We start from the raw sequence: 10,884 nt of genomic DNA, 5'->3' as shown, positions 1-10,884 counted from the left end.
TGGCGATGGCACAGACTGTTAGTCCGACCTGTAGCGTAGTCCCTGGACATTAGCAGCTGGGCTGGGGACAACCTGGAGGGTGAGGCTGGCAGAGAACCCACCGGAACAGGGTGGGTGGATGGATATATGGCCATATGTGTGTGTTTGACTATTTGTGTGTATGTGGGCAAGTATCAGCATTTCATCTGCTAGCTGCTCCTCACTCCAAGCGGTTCTAGTTACTTGGCCCTCTCCTATTGGTGGAGAGCTGGGCTATGGGCATTCTGGGTGAATTATAGGGTGAAGAGGAGTGGATGGTTTTAACAGTGTTTGTCCTCTTCCTCGAGGGTGTACTGTATGCCTGGTCTGCACTTCCTCGTAATCAGCAGCATAGGGAGATATAGGGTTTACTCACTCTAAAGGTCGAATCAGACTAAAAGAGAGAAGTAGAGACTGATGATAGTCATTACCCAGCGGGAAATAAATATTGCAATGATGTCCTTATGACATAATTAACGATGGAATGGTACGGTTGTATACCGTTCTATAAGGATGTTTTGTTAATGTCTTTTTAGCAAACAGAAAAATTCTGACATAAATCTTCTTCTCATTTTGGTGGCTATTTAATTGAGTTGTCAACAAACGTGAATTAAAATTCAACTAAACTAACCATTGAAATAATTTTGTTTAATGTTAAAAATCGGGTTCGAATGAGTGTACGTTGAAACCTTTTTGCGAATTCAACCAAACAATCCATTGACATTCAGCGTCAGTATGTTGAAAGAATATTTTGATCGGGCAAAAGTATGTTCTGAGAGAAGGATCTGAAATTCCAGTGATGAAAATTATTCTGCCTGCTTATATTTTGGTTGCAAAAAACAGACACTATATATACAAAGTATGTGGACACCCCTTCAAATTAGTGGATTTAGCTGTTTCAGCCACACCCGTTGCTTACAGGTGTATGAAATCGAGCACACAGCATTGCAATCTCCATAGAAACTTTGGCAGTAGAATGGCCTTACTGAAATGCTCAGTGACTTTCAATGTGGCACTGTCACTTTCACCTTTCCAACATGTCAGTTTGTCATATGTCTGCCCTGCTAGAGCTGCCCCAGTCAAATGTAAGTGCTGTTATTGTGAAGTAGAAATGTCTAGGAGCAACAACGGCTCAGCTGCAAAGTGGTAGGCCACACAAGCTCACAGAACAGGACCACGTGCTGTTGCTGAAGCTCGTATGGTATAAGAATAATTTGTCCTTGGTTGCAACACTCACTAGGAGTTCCAAACTGCCTCTGGAAGAAACGTCAGGACAATAGCTATTCATCAGGAGCTTCATGAAATGGGTTTCCATGGCCGAGCAGCTGCACACAAGCCTATGATCACCATGCTCAATGCCAAGCATCGGCTAGAGGGGTGTAAAGCTCGCCACCAAGGGTCTCTGGTGCAGTGGAAACACGTTCTCTGTAGTGATGAATCAAGCTTCACGAATCTGGGATTGGCGAATGCCAAAACTAGGCCCCTTAGTTTCAGTGAAGGGAAATCTTAACGCTATTCGTGCATACAATTACATTCTAGATGATTCTGTGCATCCATCTTTGTGACAACAGTTTGGGGAAGGCCGTTTCCTGTTTCAGCATGACAATGCCCCCGTTCACAAAGCGAGGTCCATACAGAAATGGTTTGTCGAGTTTGGTGTGGAAGAATTTGACTGGCCTGCACAGCAGCGGAGGCTGCTGAGGTGGAGGATGTTTCATAGTAATGGCCGGAATGGAGTCAATGGAATGGTATAAAACATGTGGTTGATACCATTCCATTGACTCCATTCAAGCCATCCTCCCGTCAGCAGCCTCCACTGCAGCACAGAGCTCTGACCTCAATCTCATCGAACACTTTTGGGATGAATTGGAACGCCGACTGTGAGCCAGGCATAATCGCTCAACATCAGTTCCCGACCTCACTAATGCTTTTGAGGCTGAATGGAAGCAAGTCCCAGCAGCAATTTTCCAAAATCTAGTGGAAAGTCTCCCCAGAAGAGAGGAGACTGTTATAGCACCAAAGTGGAGACCAACTCCATATTAATGCTCATAATTTTGGAATGAGATGTTCGACGAGCAGCTGTCCCCATAATGTTGCTCATGTAGTTTATCTAAGGGAGAAAAAACGTCATAAATAATGTCCAGAGTGTACCTCTGTAAACATCCCTAAACTACCCCATACAGAGCATTCGGAAGTATTCAGACCCCTTCACTTTTTTCACATTTTGTTATGGTACAGCCTTATTCTAAAATTGATATTATTTTTCCTCATGAATCTACACACAATACACTATAATGACAAAGAAAAAACAGGTTTTTAGACATTTTTGCAAAAGTATTACAAATAAGAACAGAAATACCTTATTTATATAAGTATTCAGATCCTTTGCTATGAGACTCGAAATTGAGCTCAGGTGCAACCTGTTTCCAATGATCATCCTTGAGATGTTTCTACAGCTTGATTGGAGTCCATCTGTGGTAAATTCAATTGATTGGACATGATTTGGAAAGGTACACACCGGTCTATATAAAGGTCCCACAGTTCACAGAGCATGTTAGAGCAAAAACCAAGCCATGAGGTCGAAGGAACTGTCAGTAGAGCTCCGATACAGGATTATGTCAAGGCACAGATCTGGTGAAGGGTACCAAAGAATTTCTGCAGCATTGAAGGTCCCCAAGAACACAGTGCCCTCCATCATTCTGAAATGGAAGAAGTTTGGAACCACCAAGACTCTTCCTAGAGTTGACCGTCCCAGCCAAATTGAGCAATCGGGGGAGAAGGGCTATAGTCAGTAAGGTGACCAAGAACCCGGTGGTCACTCTGACAGAACTCCAGAGCTCCTCTGTGGATATGGGAGAAATGTCCAGAAGGACAACCATCTCTGCGGCACTCCACCAATCAGGCCTTTATGGTAGATTGGCTCAACGGAAGCCACACCTCAGTAAAAGGCACATGACAGCCTGTTTGTAGTTTTCCTAAAGGCACCTAAAGGACCAGATTCTCTGGTCTGATGAAACCAAGATTGAACTCTTTGGCCTGAATGCCGCGTCACGTCTGGAGGAACCCAGGCACCGCTCATCACCTGGTCAATACAATCCTATGGTGAAGCATTGTGGTGGCATCATCACGCTGTAGGGATGTTTTTCAGTGGCAGGGACTGGGTGACTAGTCAGGATCGAGGGAAAGATGAACGGAGCAAAGTACAGAGAGATCCTTGATGATAACCTGCCCTACAGCACTTAGGATTTCAGAGTAGGGTGAAGGTTCACATTCCAACAGGACAATGGCCCTTAGCACACAGCCAAGACAACGCAGGAGTGGCTTCGTACAAGTCTCTGAATGTCCTTGAGTGGCCCAGCCAGAGCCCGGACTTGAACCCGATCGAACATCCCTGAAGAAACCTGAAAATAGCTGTGCATCCAACAGAACTTGAGAGGATTTGCAGAGAAGAATGGGAGAAACTCCCCAAATACAGGTGAGCCAAGCTTGTAGCGTCATAACCAAGAAGACTCTATGCTTTAATCACTGCCAAAAGTGATTCAGCAAAGTACAGAGTAAAACAAAGGTCTGAATACTTATGTAAATGTGATATTTCATTTTTTACACATATAAATTCGCAAATATTTCTAAAAACTTTGGCATTTTGCTTTGGCATTATGGGGTATTGTTTGTAGATTGATGAGGGAAAAAAACTATTGAACCTATTTTAGAATAAGGCTGTAACGTAACAAAATGTGGAAAAAGTCAAGGGGTCTGAATACCTTCAGAATGCTTTGTACGTCGGCATTTACAGTTGAACAGTAAAACAAAGACCAATCAATCTATCCTAGGACATTCTGTGCAACTTAAAAGGTCCAATGCAGCCGTTTTCATCTCAATATCAAATCATTTCTGGGTAACAATTAAGTACCTTACTGTAATTATTTTCCATTACATTTTTTCAAATAAACAAAAATTGTTTCTTAGCAACGAGCAAATTGTGAGTGGTCTGAGTGGGGAGGGGAAAACTGAAAGCTATCTGTTATTGGCAGAGGTTTGGAACTATCTTCTGCTCATTGGGCGAAACACTGCTTCTGCCCTCTGCTCCAGCCTCTCTAACCTAATGCGTGTTTGTGTGTATGTATATCAGGTGGGTTGGATAATAGCCAAAGACCAATTTCAATCTCATGTGGACTAATAAAGTATATCTTATCTTCTTATTGGTCTATTAGACAAATAACACATTTACCGCCTAGTGATGTCACCAGGCAAGTCGAATCTCCATCCCATCAAAACAGGCTGAAATTTCAGGTAGTGTTTTCAAACAGCTCCTACACTAAAAGGGCATTACAAAAAAAATTGAACTTCAAAGTATTATGTGTGGAAATATATATAAAACACAGGAAATCTAGTTTGACTGCACAGGGCTTTTAAGCCCGGTTACGTCTCTCTCCCTCTCTCCAGTTCTGGAAAGCTCTCTCTCTTGCGCTCTCTCACCATCAGGGAGAAATAGGCTGTGACAGTCAAATCCTATCATGGACCTCCTGCCTCTCAGCTCCAGCCTGGGTAATCAAAAAATGGTAATCTAATGATGGCTGACAATATAGTCAGGGGATATCCTCCAGGGTGCGAAGATACTTTATATTATAGTAGACGGATCGATAGGGGGGTTGACATGAGTGGCCTCTATGGACAGGGTAGTGCTCTGTGGAGCCTAGTGAATAGCTCCAGGGGTTGTGTTTATATCACTGGTATTTAAAGCATGACCTCTCTCCCATGCATGTATGCACACACAAGCGTGTACACATATGCACGTACACTCACCACACCCTTACAAAATATGTACACACACACAGAGACAAAAAAAATTAAATCACACACACACCCATCAGGGGTCCAGGTTTGTGTGTAGAGTGTGTAACCCCTCCTAGTGATATGCTGTGTCACTGGGCTTTCCTGTAAGGAAATTCAATAAGTTAAAATATTGTTGTTAATAACTACCTACCTGCAGGCCCAGTCATCACATATGAGAGGCCTGGGTGCCCCAGAAACTAGGTCATTAAAGTAGATTCATTCTGTAATTCTGAGAGAAAACCACTAACAGACACATGCACGCATGCAGGCACTTTTTTCCTGGTTGAAATCTAGTTTTGTGGTTGAAGTGAAATCAAATAACCAGATTACATGTGAAAATGTATTTTTCATGAGATCAAGACACGAGGGAAAGACATCATACTTTGGTTAACTCTTTAATCAAACCAGAAAATGTATAAAAACAACCAGTTTACAGCCAGATGTCATTGCAACAAGAGCCCCACCTGTTTTGAGCCCCAAACGTTTTGCATGTAATTTTGGCATTAATACGTGTCACATATCAGTTTGCAAACAATGTAAAACATAGTATATATCATTGAGTTAATAAGGCCGCATACAAACATGGTCTCTTTCTGTTTGTCTTGAGTAAGGCAGCTCCAACATGCAGGTGTTTCAGCCTAGCTCAGTGCTTTCTGTGGTGGTGGGCAGCAGAAAATATGGAGTGTTGCACTGTGATTGGCTCAGTGTTCTGTCACTCATGGGGACACTACGTCACCGCCAAGTCTAAGGGTAGAGCTAGAAAATTCTAGACCTTTGGGTGCAGTTATAGAGTTACATTAGCAGTGCCCATCCAAGAAGGCTCAAGGTCATTGGCCACAGATAAAATTACATCAAATCATGTTATATGTACAGTAGCTTTGATTGGACTGAGCATGTCAACATCATCCTTTCAAAATCTTAGCTAGAAATCACTGCATCGCAGTGAGAGATTATGGGTTCGAGTCCAGGCTCGCAGCTGGCCGTGACCGGGAGACCCATGGGGCGGCGCACGATTAGCCCAGTGTCATCTGGGTTAGGGGAGGGTTTGGCCAGCAGGAATATCCTTGTCCCATCACGCACTAGCGACTCCTGTGGCGGGCCGGGCGCAGGGCACGCTGACACAGTCGCCAAGTGTATGGTGTTTCTTCCGACACATTGGTGCGGCTGGCTTCCGGGTTATGTGGGCATTGTGTCAAGAAGCAGTGCGACTTGGTTGGGTTGTGTTTCGTAGGACGCGCGGCTCTCGCCTTTCGCCTCTCCCGAGTTCATACTGGAGTTCCAGCGATGAGACAAGACTAACTACCAATTGGATATCATGAAATTGGGGAGAAAAAGGGGTAACATTTTTTTTTTTTTTTACAAAAATAAATACAAGTTGGAAATCGCAAATTCAACAATGAGTGGTTTGGAAATAACCAGTGACAGTGGCTAACTGCAAGCATTGCAAAGCAATCACTAGCCTGTTATTCAGTGGAGTGGCTATGTGGTCCCAAATCTGGGATTAAGGGGCTCTTTTACAAATTTAAAATGATAAACATTGAACAATGGCCATGCTGTCAATGAAGCATGATTTGTGGCGTGCTCAACACAACTGTTAAATCAGAGCTGTGAAAACTTGACTTCAGTGAGTTCAAGACAACTGGGAAGTCAGGAATAAATTAGCTCCGACTGGGAAAATAAGTTTTGAATGGTCATCCATCCAACTCGGAATTGTAAATCCTGCCTTAGTAGCCCATGTGCCTCACCCTAATCATTTGGTCTATTTACCTCTCTTAATTTCGCCTTCTGTTCTGAGTTGGTGGTGCACCAAGTCAGATAACCTGTTTTAGAGAAATGTAAAAATGTAAAGAATATTCTAAGAGCTTTCATTGTCTGCTTATATGCCAACTTTAGTTATCCTACGGCTCTGACTTGGTGTACAGGGAGAACACTGCAAGAATGGCCCACTCCACTGATAGCCATGTGTAGCAGTGGTAAAATGTTGGGACAGCTTTATGTAGGCCCTAACAGTTTGTGGGCACAGTTTGTCACCGTTATAGTGGAATTTATGTGTTGTTTAGTGTTGCGTTGTGTAGTTGCTTTTCTGGCATGCATCCCACTTTTTTCTTTGTTGCCTCACCAAGATCTACATGTGAAATCGCCACTGAGTGTGCTGTATACAGTGCCTTCAGAAAGTATTCATACCCTTTCCCTTATTTCAAATGTTGTTGCATTATAGCCTGAATCCAAAATTTATTAAATACATGTTTTACTCATCCAACTACACACAATACCTTATAATTACAAAGTGAAAACGTGTTATCAGAAGTTTTTGCAAATCTATTGAAAATGAAATACAGAAATATCAGTACCAACCAAAAATGTGGACACACCTACTCATACCAGGGTATTTCATTACTTTTTATTATTTTCTACATTGTAGAAATAACACATACGGAATCATGTAGTAACCAAAAAAGTGTTGACAGTCCATTATTACTTTTAAGACATGAAGGTCAGTCAATGTGGAACATTTCAAGAACATTGAAAGTTCAAGTTCAGTCGCAAAAACCATCAAGCGCTTTGATGAAACTGGCTGTCATGAGGATAGCCACAGGAAAGGAAGCCCCAGAGTTACCTCTGCTACGGAGTTACCAGCCTCAGAAATTTCAGCTCAAATAAATGCTTCACAGAGATAAAGTAACAGACACATCTCAACATCAACTGTTTAGGCCTTCATGGTCGAATTGCTGCAAAGAAACCACTACTAAAGGACACCAATAATAAGAGGAGCCTTGCTTGGGCCAAGAAACACAAGCAATGGACATTGGAGCGGTGTAAATCTGTCCTTTGGTCTGATGAGTCCAAATTGTAAATGTTTGTTTCCAACCGCCATGTCTTTGTGAGAACGGATTAACTCAGCATGTGTGATTCCCACGTGAAGCACAGAGGAGGTGTGATGGTGCTTTGCTGGTGACCCTGTCTGTGATTTATCTATAATTCAAGGCACACTTAACCAGCATGGCTACCACAGCATTCTGCAGCGATACGCCATCCCATCTGGTTTGTGCTTAGTGGGACTGCTATTTGTTTTTCAATGGGACAGTGACCCACAACACACCTCCTGGCTGTGTGAGGGCTATTTGACCAAGGAGAGTGATGGCGTGCTGCATTTGATGACCTGGCCTCCACAATCACCTGACAACCCAATTGAGAGGGTTTGGGATGAGTTGGACCACAGAGGGAAGAAAAGCAGCCAACAAGTGCTCAGCATATTTGGGTACTCCTTCAAGATGGTTGGAAAATCATTCCAGATGAAGCTGGTTGCGAGAATGTCAAGAGTGTGCAAAGCCATCATCAAGGCAAAGGGTGGCTACTTTAAATAATCTCAAATTTAGATTTGTTTAACACTCTTTTGGTTACTACATGATTTCATATATGTTATTTCATAGTTTTTATGTCTTTACTATATTCTATATTGTAGAATAATAAGTGAACATTTAGAAAAACCCTGGAACGATTAGGTGAGTCCAAACTTTTTACTGGTACTGTAGATATTCACACCCCTTTGCGATGACACTGCAAATTGAACTCAGGTACATCCAATTTCCTTTGATTATCCTTGAGATATTGCTGCAACTTGATTAGAGTCCACCTGTAACCAATTCAATCGTATGTACATGATTTAGAAAGAATCTCACCTGTCTATATAAGGTCCCATAGCGGTACAGCTTCTGCACTGTAAACTAAGTCCAAGGAACTGTCCAATAGGTGCCCTTCTTTATGAGGCATTGAAAAACCTCCCTGGTCTTTGTGTTTCAAATCAAATCAAAACTTTATTTGTTACATGAACCAAATACAAGTGTATACTTTACCGTGAAATACTTACTTACAAGTCCTTAACCAACAGTGCAGTTCAAGAAGAAGAAAATATTTTTTATGGCTGCAGGGGCAATATTGAGTAGCTTGGATGAAAAGGTGCCCATTGTAAACAGCCAGCTCCTCAGCCTCAGTTGCTAATATATGCATATTATTATTGGATAGAAAACTCTAAATTTTCCAAAACGGTCAAAATATTGTCTGTGAGTATAACAGAAATGATATTGCAGGCGAAACCCTGAGGAAAATCAAAACAGGAAGTGGCTTCTATTTTTAAAACTCCATGTTCCATAGTCTCCCTTTGTTGGATTTAAAGGGATATGAACCAGATTCCTTTTCCTATCGCTTCCTCAAGGTGTCAGTCTTCAGACATAGTTTCAGGCTTTTATTTTGAAAAATTTGCCAGAACGATAACATCGCGTCAAGTGTTCACATGAGTTTTGCTCGCGCAACAGTTTGGATAGGTATTGCTTTTCCCTCTCCTACTGTGAAAGACATTTGCGGTTGATATATTATCGATTATATATTTGAAAAATAACCTGAGGATTGATTATAAAAATTTTTTGACATGTGTTCACATGAGTTTTGCTCGCGCAACAGTTTGGATAGGTATTGCTTTTCCCTCTCCTACTGTGAAAGACATTTGCGGTTGATATATTATCGATTATATATTTTAAAAATAACCTGAGGATTGATTATAAAAAATGTTTGACATGTTTCTGTGGACATTATGGAAACTATTTGGAGTTTTCGTCTGCGTTGTGACCACTCTTTCCTGTGGATTTCTGAACATAACGCGACAAACAAACGGAGGTATTTTGGATATAAAAATCATCTTTATGGAACAAAAGGAACATTTGTTGTGTAACTGGGAGTCTCGTGAGTGAAAACATCCGAAGATCAAAGGTAAACGAATTTGATTGCTTTTCTGATTTTCGAGACCAAGCTTCCTGATGCTAAGGGTACTTTTGTTGTGCGATCGATAAACTTACACAAACGCTTGGATTGCTTTCGCCATAAAGCATAATTTCAAAATCTGACACGACAGGTGGATGAACAAAAGGCTAGGCTGCGTTTTCCTATATTGCACTTGTAATTTTATGAATATAAATATTTGTAGTAATATTTATTCGATGTAGCGCTATGCTATTCAGCGGTTGTTGATGACATTTATCCCGATAGGGGGATTGCAGCCATAACAAGTTTAAGGATGTTATTCTGTTTGACAATTTCCTTCCATTCTCCCTAGAGATGAACGGAGTGGAGTAGGATGAAGTTGCCCCTAGAAGCTTATCTTGGGTCAGTTTTGCATTTTGGGGGTGATGAAGCTGATCTTAGATCTGTACCTCAGGGAAACGTCACCCTGAAGCTGTAATCAAGGAGTTGTTTTCCTTTCCAATTTAGACTGTGATGGAAAACCATCCAACCCTCAGAGACAAATATCGGTCTGCCAGAAACAGTCGTCCTAGGCAACACCAACAGGCCCAGTATCCCCAGAGGCTGACCTGACAAACAGTTTCTGAGACTGAAATGAAAATAACAGGGGAGCTGTTACATGCAACTATCACTGTGCACACCTTGTGAGATGCCCTCTGTCATTGTTGTAAAGACTATTATTGCTGTGATTTACAGATTTATTTTACGTCTGTGAATAACAGGTGGGTCAATTCAATCATTGTCTTATGAACGTGATCTGTGGTTACAGTGTATTCAATCTGGGTACCAAAAGAGTTATAAATAACTTAACTGCAAATGAATATAGCCTATTGTTTGGTTCTGTGTAACATCATAGCCTACCAAAGAGACATCAAAGTATTTCCAAAGATTGTCAGTTTAGTTCCTAAAGTGAATTGGAAAGGGAAATGGGGACAATAGCAAACATGGCAGGGAGAGTCTATCAGCAGGCCACAACAGCCAAACACAGAAGCGTCCGACTTTCCTGAGCTAACATGCTGACCACATACATGTTTTCATTGCATCCACACTGCTCGCGCGCTTCAACGAGTGGCTGCGTAGCCAGGTCCTAAAATAGAACTACTCCCATCTCCTCATTGTTTTTTAGGAGAATATACCAACGTGGGTGGTTGAAGGATGAACTGAGGTCCACACTCCAGTCCAGTTGGTGGTGGTAAAGCACCTTAAAGTTGGTTGCCACCCACCATATGAAGTACAAAG

Source organism: Oncorhynchus kisutch, linkage group LG26 (genome assembly GCF_002021735.2).
Source record: "Oncorhynchus kisutch isolate 150728-3 linkage group LG26, Okis_V2, whole genome shotgun sequence".
Classification (NCBI taxonomy): Eukaryota; Metazoa; Chordata; class Actinopteri; order Salmoniformes; family Salmonidae; genus Oncorhynchus; species Oncorhynchus kisutch.
The sequence above is the reverse complement of the archived record's forward strand: the minus strand, read 5'-3'. Positions refer to the sequence as shown.